Source organism: Pelophylax lessonae (genome assembly GCF_965119305.1).
Source record: "Pelophylax lessonae genome assembly, chromosome: 4".
NCBI lineage: Eukaryota > Metazoa > Chordata > Amphibia > Anura > Ranidae > Pelophylax > Pelophylax lessonae.
In genome coordinates this window covers 24,782,799-24,798,130 of record NC_138771.1, presented here as the reverse complement: position 1 = coordinate 24,798,130, position 15,332 = coordinate 24,782,799, and the positions used below count along the sequence as shown (strand labels likewise).

Here is a 15,332-nt window from a genome sequence, read left to right as displayed (position 1 = left end):
GATGAAAGTGAGGGAGAGGTGTGGGCGAGGTGAGGGTGATTGATGGAGGTGTGAGAGAGGGGCGGAGGTGTGAGAGAGGGGCGGAGGTGTGCCAGAGGAGCGGAGGTGTGCCAGAGGGGCGGAGGTGTGCCAGAGGGGCGGAGGTGTGCCAGAGGGGCGGAGGTGTGCCAGAGGGGCGGAGGTGTGCCAGAGGGGCGGAGGTGTGCCAGAGGGGCGGAGGTGTGCCAGAGGGGCGGAGGTGTGCCAGAGGGGCGGAGGTGTGCCAAAGGGGCGGAGGTGTGCCAGAGGGGCGGAGGTGTGCCAGAGGGGCGGAGGTGTGCCAGAGGGGAGGAGGTGTGCCAGAGGGGAGGAGGTGTGCCAGAGGGGAGGAGGTGTGCCAGAGGGGAGGAGGTAGGGGCGGAGGTGTGCCAGAGGGGCGGAGGTGTGCCAGAGGGGCGGTGGTGTGCCAGAGGATGAGAAGGGAGAGGTAGGGGAGAGGGATGGAGGTGAGGGCGAGGGACAGAGGTGAGGGAGAGGTGTGGGCGAGGGACGGAGGTGGGGAGAGGTGTGGGCGAGGGACGGAGGTGAGGGAGAGGTGTGGGCAAGGGACGGAGGCGAGGGAGAGGTGTGGGTGAGGGCAAGGGACGGAGGCGAGAGAGAGGTGTGAGTGAGGGCGAGGGACGGAGGCGAGAGAGAGGTGTGGGTGAGGGCGAGGGACGGAGGCGAGAGAGAGGTGTGGGTGAGGGCGAGGGACGGAGGCGAGAGAGAGGTGTGGGTGAGGGCGAGGGACGGAGGCGAGAGAGAGGTGTGGGCGAGGTGTGGGCGAGGGCGAGGTGTGGGCGAGGGCGAGAGGTGAGGGACAGGTGTGGGCGAGGGCGAGGTGTGGGCGAGGGAGAGGTGTGGGAGAGGGCGAGGTGTGGGAGAGGGCGAGGTGTGGGAGAGGGCGAGGTGTGGGCGAGGGAGAGGTGTGGGCGAGGGAGAGGTGTGGGCGAGGGAGAGGTGTGGGCGAGGGCGAGGTGTGGGCGAGGGAGAGGTGTGGGCGAGGACGAGGTGTGGGCGAGGGCGAGAGGTGAGGGAGAGGTGTGGGAGAGGGATGGAGGTGAGGGAGAGGTGCTGGTGAGGGATGGAAGTAAGGGAGAGGGATGGAGGTGGAGGGAGAGGGATAGAAGTGAGGGATGGAGGTGGGGGGAGAGGAATGGAGGGGAGTGAAAAAGGAGAGGAATGGAGGGTTGGGAGAGGAATGGAGGGGAATGAAGGGGGAGGGAGGGGAATGAAGGGGGAGGGAGGGGAATGAAGGGGGAGGGAGGGGAATGAAGGGGGAGGGAGGGGAATGAAGGGGAGGGATAAGAGATGGAGGTGAGGTGTGGGAGAGGGATGGAGGTGAGGGTGAGGTGTGAGATAGGGATGGAGGTGAGGGTGAGGTGTGGGAGAGGGACGGAAATGAGGGAGAGGGAGGCCACTATAATTGGTTTTCATTTTGCAGGGAATCACCAGCAGAAAAGAATGATATCTGAATAATGCCTGCAGCTGCACCCATCATTCAGATATCTCCACTCAAAGTCCAGGAAGTCATATGACGTCCTATGGGAGGGAAGTGGTTAAATATGCTTTAAGCATGGTATAAAGCATGTTCATGTGCCCAAGCCATAAAGAACACCCTCACCGGTTAGTTTGGTCATTCTCAAATACATTTTTTCAGTTTCTCTGGGTAACGATTGCACTTGAACTAAGAGTGAAATTCCACTCTTCCAAAAAAGGTTTTTCTAAAAACTTGAAAAAAGTAAAAGGGTCTGAGATGACCTCAGCACCCGGTCAGCATTATTCTTGACATCTCCAAAATTAAAAAAAAAAAAAAAAAAATAAAAAAAAAAAAACACAGCTGGAATCTGACAAACATGTGAAAAAACATCGGACATTCCCAATCCCTCGGTTCGAGCTTCTTCTGGAACTCACAGAAATAGAAGTGCAATATATGATACAGAAGCCAAAAGCTAATTTTGTGAGATTTGATGGGAATTAAATACCATTGCTATCTTGCATAAACTGTTTCCCCAATGCCCCCCCCCCCTCCCCTCCCCACAGAGTCTTGCCATCTTCAGAAATTTTCGGATGACTGCGGTAGTGGGATGTATTGGGGGTTTGGGAAGAGACTGAGTATAGGACTGTTTTGGAAAACGTTGTTCCATGGTGTGAGGATAATCATCTGTATCTAAATGTAACAAAGACAAAGGAGCTGGTTGTGGATTTCAGAAAGAGGAAGCCACCAGTGACCCCACTCTTCATCCGAGAAATGGATGTAGAGGTAGTAGAGAGTTACAAGCAGGGCTTTTTTTCTTAGAGAAAAGGTGCTGGAACTCCCCTTTCTAAGTTACTTTGTGTCTCCGCCCCCTACCCACCTTCGAGCACTAACCCTTGGTTCCACCTCTGAGCACCGACACTTGGATCCACCCCTACCCAGCTTCCAGTACAGCCCCTTTTAGAGAATATAGAGCCAAGTATAATTTTGTAGTGGAATGTATAGAATTTGGTTATGATAACAAGAAAAGCAATAAAATTGATCCCCCACAGCAAACAGCAATATACCCCCCCAGCAGCAATAGACCCCCAGCAGCAGCAAAAGATCTCCCAGCAGCCAGCATCAATAGACTCTCTAGCAGCCAGCAACAGTAGACCCCCTCCCCAAACAGTAGATCCCTTCCAGCAACAATTAACCGACAGAATCAAAAGATCCTCCACCAGCAACAATAGATTACCGTCCAAAAATAGATCTCCTCCAGCATCAATAGATCCAGCATTAGTAGACCCTCCAGCACCCCTTGCCATGGCATACATTCAGTGCTAGAGGTGCCGGAACTGCGTTCCCCCACGTTCTCGCTGAAAAAAGCCCTGGTTACAAGTATCTGAGGGTGCGCATAGATAATAAACTGGACTTGCGCAAGAAAACTGAGGTGCTCTATAGGAAGGGCCAGAGCCACCTTTACTTTTTGAGGAGACGGAGTTCCTTTAACCTCTTGCCCACTGCCCTACATACAATTACTGCGGGGGGGGGGGGGGGGGTGGTGATAGGTTACTCTGCGCAGAATCCCGTACTTGTACCTCATTCTGCACTTTCAAGTCTGGGGCACATGCGCGGCTGGCTACCCGCACCCACTGTGATTGGGCACAATGGGAGACAATCAGCGGCTCTGGTGAACTCTATGTTCGCCTGCACCCGTGATCGTTCAGGAGAACCAAGACGACGTCTTCCTTTGTAAACGCGGCAGAACTCTGTTCTGTCAGTAGGGATCCTGTGCTTCTGCTAGACAGGAATATGGATCTCTGCCTTCCCACAGAACAAGCACCTCCCCCACACAGTTATAAAGCACCCCCTAGGGACACATTTAACCCATTGATCGCCCCTGGTGTTAACCCCTTTCCTGCCAGTGTCATTATTACAGTAACAGTGCATATTTGTAGCACTGATTAATGTAGTAATGTCACTGGTCCCCCCAAAAGTGTCAAAAATGTCAGTTAGGGGTCCGATCTGTCCGCTGCAATGTCGCAGTCCCGCAAAAAAATCGTTGATCGCCGCCATTACTAGTAAAAAATAAATAAATAAAAATGATCTAAAGCCTTTCCCTAGTTTGTAGACCCGATAACTTTTCCACAAACCAATCAAAATACACTTATTGGGATTTTTTTTTTTACCAAAAATATCTAGCAGAAAACAAATCGGCCTAAAATGATTAAAAAAAAAAAAAAAAATGTAATTTCTTTTTTTTTTTTTTTTTGGAAATGTTATGTAGCAGAAAGTAAAAAATATATATATATTTTTTTTTTTTTTCAGAATTGTCGCTCTTTTCTTGTTTATAGCACAAAAAAAAAAAAAAATCGCACAGGTGATCAAATACCACCAAAAGAAAGCTCTATATGTAGGGAAAAAAAGGACATCTCTACAATTTTAGGACAATTTTACTTGGGTACAGCATCGCAAGACTGCCCAATTGCCCGTTAAAGTAACACAGTGCCAAATCGCAAAAAATGGATTTTTGTAAAATCTTACCGTAAAATCCTTTTCTCTTAGCTCATCGACAGACGTAGTCCTCGGTGATACACCACCTTCGGGTTATGTTACCTCCGCAGGAGCAGGACTAGACAGGAAATTAAAAAGCTCTGGCCACACCCCAGGGGCAGTCCCAGAGGGTATATCCTCTCTCTCTCTGCCTCAGCAAATCAGTTATGTGAAAAAGCAGTGCTTAGAGAATTTAACCCAACCCAACTCCAAAACAGAGGGGCGGGGACTACGTCTGTCGATGAGCTAAGAGAAAAGGATTTTACGGTAAGATTTTACAAAAATCCATTTTTCTCTAGCGCTCATCGACAGACGTAGTCCTCGGTGATACACCACCTTCGGGACGTCCCAGAGCAGTATCACAACTGAGGGGTGGGAAAATGGAAATCAATCCCAATCTAGAAGGCCCAACCGGTGCCAACTAGAAGTTTACAATGCTCATCCTTAATGATGAGACTCAACCAAAAAAAGAGAAAAAACAAATTTTTTTTTTTTTTTTTTTTTCAAACAGAAAAAAAAACCCTCGAGGTAGACCACCGGTCTCCTCAAATTGCGGCCTGCAAAACCTTGCGGCCAAATGAGGCATCCGCCGATGCCGTCACATCAATTTTATAGAATTTAGTAAAGGTATGTACCGACGACCAAGTGGCCGCCTTACATACCTGGACCACTGACGCCTGATGGCGAAAGGCCCAGGAAGTACTGAGCGCTCGAGTGGAGTGCGCCCTAACAGGGAACGGAGGACTCTGACGCTTAATAGAATAAGCCTGTACCACCGTTTGTCTAATCCATTTGGCAATGGTCGCGGCAGATGCAGGCAAACCCTTTCTGGGGCCATCCGTGATCACAAAAAGTGAATCCGTCTTACGGAATGATTCCGTAGATTTCAGGTATACTCTGATTGCCCGAACCACATCTAAGGAATGCAACGCATGTTCCCGATGATGCTTGGGCTGAGGACACAAGGAAGGTAGTACAATATCTTCATTCAGATGAAAATCTGAAACCACCTTGGGAAGAAAAGATGGCTTAGGATGAAGTACTACCTTATCCCTATGAATCACTAGGTATGGGGACTGGCATGATAATGCAGCCAGTTCTGACACCCTGCGAGCAGAAGTAATAGCCACCAAGAAGGCCACCTTCTGGGATAGAGTAAGCAAGGGAATCTCCCTGATGTTTTCAAAGGGAGGTTTCTGTAGAACCGACAAAACCAAATTAAGATCCCAGGGCGGTAAGGGCGCGCGGACTGGAGGAGCCAGGTGCCGCACCCCCTGGATGAAATTCCGCACCAAGGATTTGGTAGCTAAAGGCTTCTGAAAGAAGATTGCTAATGCTGAAACTTGACCCTTGATGGTGCTCAAGGCTAGCTTCTGCTCAACCCCTTGTTGCAAAAAGGCCAATATTCGAGTCACCGAATAGGTACGTGGAGGAAATCCTAAAGATTCGCACCACGCAATATAAGTCTTCCATGTGTGATAATAGACTTTGCTGGAAGTCGCTTTCCTTGCTTTAATAAGGGTAGGAATGACTGAAGTAGACAAACCTCTGTCCTTCAGTACTTGGGTCTCAATGGCCAGGCCATTAAAACCAGCGACTGTAAAGCACGAAGGTAAATTGGTCCTTGAGACCACAGACACTCCCTGAGACGAAGTTCCCACGGAACGTCTGCGACTAACATGTCTAAGTCGGCCAGGCCGGCTTGAGGAGGCCAGCCTAGAATTTCTAGGACCACTGGCGCTGATTGGATCTGAACCAGGCGTCCCTAGAGGTATCTGGCCCCGACCATCCGAGAAAGTCTGGTCGTTTTCTGTTCCCACACATTTATCAGATACCTGATTGCTATCAGGAAGGGTGATCTTTTCTGGTTGAACCTCAAGGACCGAAGTCACCCGACTAGAGGCTACTTGGCCTATCTGGTCAACCAGATCCGATTCCTGTGAGGTATCGGGACTAATCTTAGGAAAAGGTAAAGGAAAAGATCTTTTCAGGGAACGGTAACTACCGCTTCCTGTGGTACTTAAATGTTGGAAGGGAAGAATCGCACCGGTAGTAGTGGTTGATGCTCGATCTAATGTCCTGAATACCGGTGAAAACGTCCCCCCACCCTGAAACCGGGTGGGGGCGCACCTTCAGGCTGTGTACTCCTTTGCTTCGGGTTTGGCTGGGTTGGTCCCCTTCTTGAACCCTCCTGGAGGAGTCTTGCCTTTCCCGCTAGTACCAGCCGGGCGCCCTTTATGGGCGGTAAAGAAAGGTCCTCGCTTGTTGCGAGGTCCCTTAGCTTTTGCAGCCTGTGGCAAAAAAGTGCTCTTGCCCCCAGTGGCATCCTTCCACAACTAGTGCGTCCACCAATGCTTCTTCCTGAATTATAGCAAGAGAAGAAGCGTCCTCCTCACTGTCTGAGGGGGCTTTACCTGGGATAACAGCCCTTGCAGAGGAACCTGCAACTGCCGTGACCATCTCTGAATCTGAGTCAGAGGTGTCAGATGGTATAGGGGTAGGCGGGGGTCGCTTCCTTGACCCCCGTCCCTGACAGGCCGCCTCCACCCGAGCCACCATAGACTCCAAAATTGCTGTAAATGACTCTATACTCTGTGCACCGGCGGGTCCCGAGGCCCCCTCGAGGGAAACAGGTGGGGGAATATGTGTGGCAGGGTCCATAATAACTCCAGTTACTTCCTGGATAATATAATTCAAAAGTAAAGAAAAAACTTTTTTTTTTTTTTTTTTTCTTTTCTGACCCCCAGCGCCACAAAAAGCCCCTTAGTGTTACCTGCTTAGGGATCCCTATCGATCGAGAGAGAGAGAGATAGACCCCCAGGCTCACCACTTGATGCTCAGAGTTAAACTGCAACAGGTTACAGCGCTGTCTTGACAAACAGGAAGTCTCTTGGCTGGCTGCCCAGGAAGAAAGGAGGCGGCTCCGCCCCTCTGCACGCCTTCCGGCGCCTCCCCCAAGCTCCACGAGGTGTAGGATCACCTCAAACATGGCCGCCCCCATGCTGGAGACACGAGGCTACGCCAAAATGGCGGCTCGTGCGATCCAGCAAAAAAAATGGCGGCGGCCTAAACTGAATAGCGGTGTGCTGCAGGGCACACAACATTCTCTCTGCATGGGGATATGGCGTGGTTGGCGGTACCGGCCCTGGCGGACCGCGTGGCCGTTCGGGAGGCCTGCTATTAGCTGGAGATCTGATTTGGAAGGCAGTCTACATGTCCGTGGCTTCTGACTGGTAGGTAGCTTATACTTAACCCATAAGATTCCCAGAATGCCACAGATTACATCTTTAAAATATGTATACAATAGATTGTTAGCTCCCAAGCCAAGCCTCCTGGCTTTTGCACACATAAATCACACTCAAAATAGGAGGATTTGTGACATGTTATAGGATAGAAAGGACTCTTTCTTACCATACAGAGAGGGGCCCGCGTTCACCACAAAACCCGTCAGGGAAAAAGGGGGAACATACTACTCACCATACCGGAACCAGGCGGGCACCAACTCCTGACAGTACCCCTCTCCACCGGGGCGGGAGGGCTGTCGACCGATACGGACGCCGTGACTCATGGTCTTTGGCGTTTCGGCGAGACGTTTAACTCGCGTGGACAGTCCTTTAATGGGACTTTGTCGCGGCCGACCCAGCGCGGAGCTATGGCCTGCACGCGCTCGTAGGCTGAACTGGGGTGACCACCGGATCTCAACATCCAGCCCGTCGCCCAGTTCAGCTTTCTTGCTTGAAGATCTCACAGGAACACTGGAGAAAAAAGCTGTCTAAAAAAAAATCCTTTAAGAAAAAATTCTTGCCAGGACCTAAGATCCCAGCAAGGTGTCTAGGTCCTTACTCCTAACTAGACAGAAAATAACTGATTTGCTGAGGCAGAGAGAGAGAGGATATACCCTCTGGGACTGCCCCTAGGGTGTGGCCAGAGCTTTTTAATTTCCTGTCTAGTCCTGCTCCTGCGGAGGTAACATAACCCGAAGGTGGTGTATCACCGAGGACTACGTCTGTCGATGAGCGCTAGAGAAAAATGGCCTGGTCATTAAGGGGGAAAATCCTTCCGGTCCAGAAGTGGTTTGTTAACAGTGTAGGAGAGGAGAAGGTTGTTGAAGGTACTGTAGGTTCAAATCTTGGACAACTCCTTCCACCCACTCCATAATATGCTGGTCAGTGTGCGGAGTACCATCAGTGACAGATTATTACAACCACGATGCACCATAGAGCGACACAGGAAATCATTTTTACCTGTGGCCATCAAGTTATATAATTCTTCCCTGTAAAGCAGGGGGTGGGGAACCTTTTTTCTGTCGAGGGCCATTTGGGTATTTTTAAAATCATTTGGGGGCCGTACAAAATTATCAACTTAAAAATGTATTGATGATGTTGCTACTGGCAACTGGTTTTCCAGGTTTGCCCCCCTTAATGCAGAGTGATGAGTGCCCCCATCAATGCAGAGTGATGAGTGCCCCCATCAATGCAGAGTGATGAGTGCCCCCATCAATGCAGAGTGATTAGTGCCCCAATCAATGCAGAGTGATTAGTGCCCCAATCAATGCAGAGTGATTAGTGCCCCCATCAATGCAGAGTGATTAGTGCCCCAATCAATGCAGAGTGATTAGTGCCCTCCATCAATGCAGAGTGATTAGTGCCCCCATCAATGCAGAGTGATTAGTGCCCCCATCAATGCAGAGTGATTAGTGCCCCAATCAATGCAGAGTGATTAGTGCCCACCATCAATGCAGAGTGATGAGTGCCCCCATCAATGCAGAGTGATTAGTGCCCCCATCAATGCAGAGTGATTAGTGCCCCCCATCAATGCAGAGCGCATGGGGATTAGAGTGCCTCCTGATTACACACAGAGCAGGGTTCTTCTATTTACCCAGCGCGGGCGCTCTCATACGAAGCCACGCTTCCTGGACCGACTCCTATGATAGACATCACCACTGTGCTGTCATTCATAGGTAGGAGGCGTGACTTTGTATGACAGCGGAGGGACCTGCTCTGTGTGTAATCAGGAGGCGCTCCCCCTTCCCCTCCGGAGGCAGCCCAATGGGCTGGATCAGATGGCTTCGGGGGCCGCATACGGCCCTCGGGCCGTAGGTTCCCCACCCCTGCTGTAAAGGCTGGAGGGGAAGATTCAATTCTGATTAATGATCAGGATTTTATGTTTTTTATAGTATGTTGGTATTATGTTAATTATTATTTGGGGTAATGTTAGAGAAAGTGGTGTATTATTTGCATTTGGTAGTTTGATTTTCTGTTATTTTAATGTGTTATTTATTCTATGTTGTATTTTTATTGTATGGATGGTTTTAAGTTTTAATTTACTTTATTTTGTGCCAATAGCGGTTATTGGTAATTTTGGTTGTGTTTTTGTATCTTGTTCTGTTCATTGTTGTGATCTTGTGTTCTCTTTGTTGAGTGTGTCTGTGTTGCAACAATTTCCCTATTAATATTCTGTGAGTTAGAGATGCCAGGAGGAAGAAGGTTGAATGCTTCACATATTTTGGTCTTGTCCAAAGATTTAAATATTTTGAACCCAAGTCACACAAATCATTTATAGACTATGGGCTCTTTCACACGGGCGCTCCGTGTGTCCGTATTTCATCCCATTTTTTTTGCGGGTGATATACGGACATGTGTGAAGAATAAATGGGAAAATGATCTGAAGCATCACAGCAACCATCTCCATCCCTAATATTGTGTACAAAAAGGGGGCATGGGGATAGCGGGACTTTAAATGAGGTAGGTTGCTGTTACAAATCTCCAAATGGAAATAAAGTAGTTTAAATAAATTAATTTATTATTTGCTGCACGGTAAAAATAAATCCTGCAGCAATAGTCCGTAAATAAAATAAATTAAATAAAATCTAACATATTCACAGTACAAATACAGACTTTCTTTTGTCCTCTCACCTGTTTTTATCACATATAACACCAATATTTGAACGAGACTTTAAGAAATATGGACACATACGTATTTAAATTTTATTTCCCTGACTAGATTACTTGGTCACTGATGTGATGAAATCACTGGTTCCTCCATTTTTTCTGTGGGATTTTTTCCTCTCCTCCCCCCCACTTTTTTGGACCATCTGGCGTTTACCCGCCTCAGCCCCGTTTCAGGCGTACACCCACACAGTGCACCCAGCGACGGGAGATAATGCGATTTTTTTCTGCGACTTTCTGTGTTTTTAATAAGTATCAGAACTTCCGATTTTTGAAAACTTTTGAGGGACTTTATTGGCGTGTTTCCTTATCCCTATGCGATTTGTTGCATTTAAACTAGTCCTTATTAACAGAAAATGTACACCAAGCTCCTGAAGGCCCCGTTCACACTGGGGAGACACTACTTGCCGGGGCGACCTCATAGGTTGCGGCGCGCTGCTCGCACCGCGACCTCGGATCGGACGGCACAGACTTCATAACATTGAAGTCAATGCAGGTCGCTCCGGGTCGCCCCAAAGAAGCTCCGGACCCTTTTACTAAGTCGGAGCGACTTGTGTCGCTCCTATTAGAACGGGTCCGCAGCTTCTCTATGGCAGGCGACCTACGGCGACCTGTCAGGCAACCAGGTCGCCCCAGTGTGAACGGGGCCGAAGAGTGGATGATAATCCCACGAAACGTGTAGAGCCATTAAATATGAAGATTTATCAGAATATGGATTATGTATACCTATGAAAGAGCCTATGAGCCACTGAATTTATCCCTGCTATGTATTTGATGATATATATATATATATATATATATAAGCCGTTGTATGATATTTGTATCTGCTATTACTGTATATATCTACTTATTATGGTTATATGCCAAGCAAAACATTTCCTTTATTATCTTTTGTATGTCCATACCTGGATTGTCTGTATTTGTACTGTGATATATGGACATAATGCATGTCTATGGGATTGCGGATGTCAGCAGATGACCATCCGCTGACATCCGATTTTCGTCCTTTCAGTTCTGTTCCGTTTTTTGGAACGGAACAGAAACCTATTTTTCTTCCGTTTAAAAAATGGAACGGATGCAAAATCGGATGTCCGCGGTGTCATCCGCTGACATCCGCAATGCCCATAGACTTACATTATGTCCGTATATCATCCGCAAACGGATGGGATGATATGCGGACATACGGACCGGATGAGACAAGTGTCATCCGTGTCCGTGAAAAAAAAAAAAGTGCCGCAGCAGAATAAAAAAAAAAATCGGAGCAGCCGTGTGAAAGAGCCCTAACGGATGCCTAATTACCCAGCTGCCTTCCTGCTCCATCTGACCCCAATGTCTTTAACCGCTTGCCGACCAGCCGCCGTACTTATACTGCGGCGGGTCGGCTCTATCCCACGTACCTGTACGTTGTTTTGCAGGACCGCTAGTGGACACGCCGCTAATTGGTCACAGGGCCAATCAGCGGGTCCCGCAGCAACTATGTCCGCTGGGCACCTGTGATCGCTCCCCGTGGAGACAGAATGGTGGTCTGCCTTTGTAAACACGGCAGACCACTGTTCTGTCAGTAATGAACAGAGGGCTCCTATGTTCCTCTTATTTAGGAACACAGGTCTCTGTGTTCATTCAGCAAGCCCATCCCCCACACAGTTAGAAAGCACCCCCTAGGGAACACATTTTACCCTTTGAGCACCCCCGGTGTTAACCCCTTCCCTGCCAGTGACATTATTACAGTAACAGTACATATTTTTAGCACTGATTACTGTAGTAATGTCACTGGCCCACCCCAAAAGTTTCAAAAATGTCAGTTATGGGTCCGATCTGTCCGCCGCAATGTCGCAGTCCCGCTAAAAATTGCAGATCGCCGCCATTACTAGTAAAAAAAGAAATAAAATAAAAATGACATAAATCTATCCCCTAGTTTGAAGACGCGATAACTTTTGCACAAACCAATCAATATACACTTATTGGGATTTTTGTTTACCAAAAATATGCAGCAGAATACAAAATTGGCCTAAAATGATGAAAAAATTAGATTTTTAATTTTTTTTTTTTTTATTGGAAATGTTATATAGTAGAAAGTGAGAAATATTGTTTTTTTTTCAGAATTGTCGCTCTTTTTTTGTTTATAGCGCAAAATATAAAAAAAACCACAGAGGTGATCAAATACCACAAAAAGAAAGCTCTATGTGTGGGAAAAAAAAGGACATCAATTTTATTTGGGTACAGTGTCGCGCTTGTCAGTTAAAGCAACGCAGTAATGGCCAGGTCATTAACCACTTCAACACCGGGCACTTTCACCCCCATCCTGCCCAGGCCAATTTTCAGCTTTCAGCGCTGTCACACTTCGAATGACAATTGCGCAGTCATGTAATGCTGTACCCAAATAACATTTTTGTTAATTTTTTACACAAATAGAGCTTTATTTTGGTGGTATTTAACCACTTTACCCCCCGCTGAAATTGCTGCTACTGCAGCAATGTGGCTCGTTCCCGTCCAGCGACGTAGACCTACGTCGCTGGACTCCTCCCCCTGTAGGCGGCGCTCGCGCACCGCCGGAGGCGCGCTCCCGCTGTTTTTTCAGTCACAGCGGGAGTCGGGCCAAGGGAGGAGCGGCGGCGATCGCCGCCACTCTTCCCCGATCGTCGGGGAATCGAGTGAGGAGATCCGCCCGCCTGTGTAAACAGAGCGGGCGGATCTCCTAAGTGACAGGCAGGGACAGATTGCAGTGTTCAGCTTAGCTGAACATCCGATCTGTCCTTGTGTCACTCAGTCACCTCCCCCCCCCCCACACACGTTAGTAAGCACCAGGCATACATTAACCCCTCCCTCTCCAATAAAATTAACCCCTTCCCTGCCAGTGTCATTTTTACAGTAACAGTGCATATATATAGCACTGATTACTGTAGTAATGTCACTGGTACCCCCAAAAGTGTCAAAAATGTCAGTCAAGGGTCCGATCTGTCCGCCGCAATGTCGCAGTCTCGCAAAAAAAAAATAAATCGCAGATCGCCGCCATTACGCGTTAAAAAGAAAAACACCAAAAATGACAGAAATCTTTCCCTTCGTTAGTAAACGCAATAACTTTTGCGCAAACCAATCAAAATACGCTTATCGTGATTTTTTTACCAAACATAGGTAGCAGAAAACAAATTGGCCAAAAATTAAAAAAAAAATTAGATTTTTACATTTTTGGGGGGGGGGGGGGGAATTTCATATAAAAAAATGTTAAAAATATTGTTATTTTTTTCAAAATAAACACACTTTTTTTTTTATAGCGCAAAAAGTAATAAATCAGAAAAGGTGATCAAATACCACCAAAAGAAAGCTCTGTTTGTGGGGGAAAAAAGCAGTTAAAGTTGCACAGCGCCGAATCGCAAATCGCAAAAAGTGGCCTGGACGTAAGACAGCAAAATCCTCCGGTGGTAAAGTGGTTAATCACCACTGGGTTTTTATTTTTTACTAAAAAAAAAAAAAAAAAAAACAGAAAATTTTGAAAAAAAAAAAGTTTTCTTAACTTCAGTCAGTAAATTTTTTGAATAAGTAATTTTTCACCTTTCACAGATGTGCACTGATGAGGCGGCACTAATATGCCACACTGATAGGTGGCACTGGATAGGCGGTACTGATCGGAAATTGACGGGCGGCACTGACTAGCATCACTAACGGGCACTGATTGAGGTCACTGTGGGCACTGATTGGGGTCACTAATTGGTGTCACTGATGGGCATTGATTGATGTCACTGATGGGCACTGTTTTTTCTTTACTGTAATCAGGGCACTGATGATCAGTGCCCTGATTACCTGTCCTGGACTTCCCTTTGAGGAGGAGCCGCCGATCGGCTCTCTTCGCCACACACTCTTGATAGTGTGAGGCGAGGCGATCCGTTAAACGGCACTCCCTTATTTACATGTGACCGGCTGTGATTGGACACAGCCAATCACATGGGTAAAGAGCTTGGCTCTCTACCAAGATTGGGGTCGCGCAGTGTTCCTACATGATCACCGCGCTGCGCACCCCCCGTGGGCGTACGAGTGCAGCTATGACATCCTCCCATAACGAGAGCCGCGCCGCTCCACCATCATTTGACGGTGGGTGGGCGGCAAGTAGTTAAGGGGGTAAAACCTTCCGGTGCAGAAGTGTGGTTAAAGAGATACAAATGATCCCTACTTATCCACCTACTCAATGCAGCTAAAGCAAGTATTCTGCAATGTTGGAATCAAACTACGACCCCAAAACTACAACCCCACCAATGGGATTGAGGTTTTCCAAGATTATGGCTGAGGAGTTTATAAAATTGGTTCTACTGGACCAACTTTACTTTGTCCGATAGATTACCAAGCCATACTACCATCCTACTGGGTAAGACTTGACCCCCACAGGACAATTTTGGCGCTAGGAGCCCCCCCCCCCCAGACAATCCTTCCCCCTTACCCATGGCCTCTCTCTCTTTCCCCCTCTCCACCCCCTCCCCATATTACCCCCAGATCACAAAGTGGGCAGTAGAGTGCATTAGGAGATATTAACCATAGTCCAGTCTACAGTTTGGTGGGTTCCTTATTGCCTCCTAGTATGCATGTCATCGGGAGACCCTACCAAACTGGAAGGAGTCTGATGGCTGCAAACGGAAAGGCAAGACTTCCATTTCACTGGCTTGCGTGGTTTATATACAACTGAACATATATGCAAGAGCCATCCTTACTACAACTGATGCTCGTTACCACTGTGGGGGTTCTTTTATCTGGTGGGTGCGATCCTGGGAGAGAGGGGGAGCACGCGTGTTTTAACGGCCAAGAGGAGGGCACCGGTGGGGGAGAAGAGAAGGAGGAGGAGAGCACTGATGGGGCAGCAGAGAAGGAGGAGGAGAGCACTGATGGGGCAGCAGAGAAGGAGGAGGAGAGCATCGGTGGGGCAGCAGAGAAGGAGGAGGAGAGCATCGGTGGGGCAGCAGAGAAGGAGGAGGAGAGCATCGGTGGGGGAGCAGAGAAGAGGAGAGCACCGGTGGGGGAGCAGAGAAGAGGAGAGTACCGGTGGTGGAGCAGAGAAGAGGAGGAGAGCACCGGGGGGGGGGGGGGACAGAGAAGGAGGAGGAGAGCACCGGTGAGGGAGCAGAGAAGAGGAGGAGAGCACCGGTGAGGGAGCAGAGAAGAGGAGGAGAGCACCGGTGGGGGAGCAGAGAAGAGGAGGAGAGCACCGGTGGGGGAGCAGAGACGAGGAGGAGAGCACCGGTGGGGGAGCAGAGACGAGGAGGAGAGCACCGGTGGGGGAGCAGAGACGAGGAGGAGAGCACCGGTGGGGGAGCAGAGACGAGGAGGAGAGCACCGGTGGGGGAGCAGAGACGAGGAGGAGAGCACCGGTG

At 48.6% G+C, this 15,332-nt stretch overlaps 1 protein-coding gene across 1 annotated transcript in view; it reads right to left on the bottom strand.

Moving 5' to 3' along the window:
* Nucleotides 1-15,332, bottom strand: part of PCSK6 (proprotein convertase subtilisin/kexin type 6) — a 487,218-nt gene that overhangs the window by 129,231 nt on the left and 342,655 nt on the right. The gene's annotated exons all lie outside the window — the stretch shown is intronic.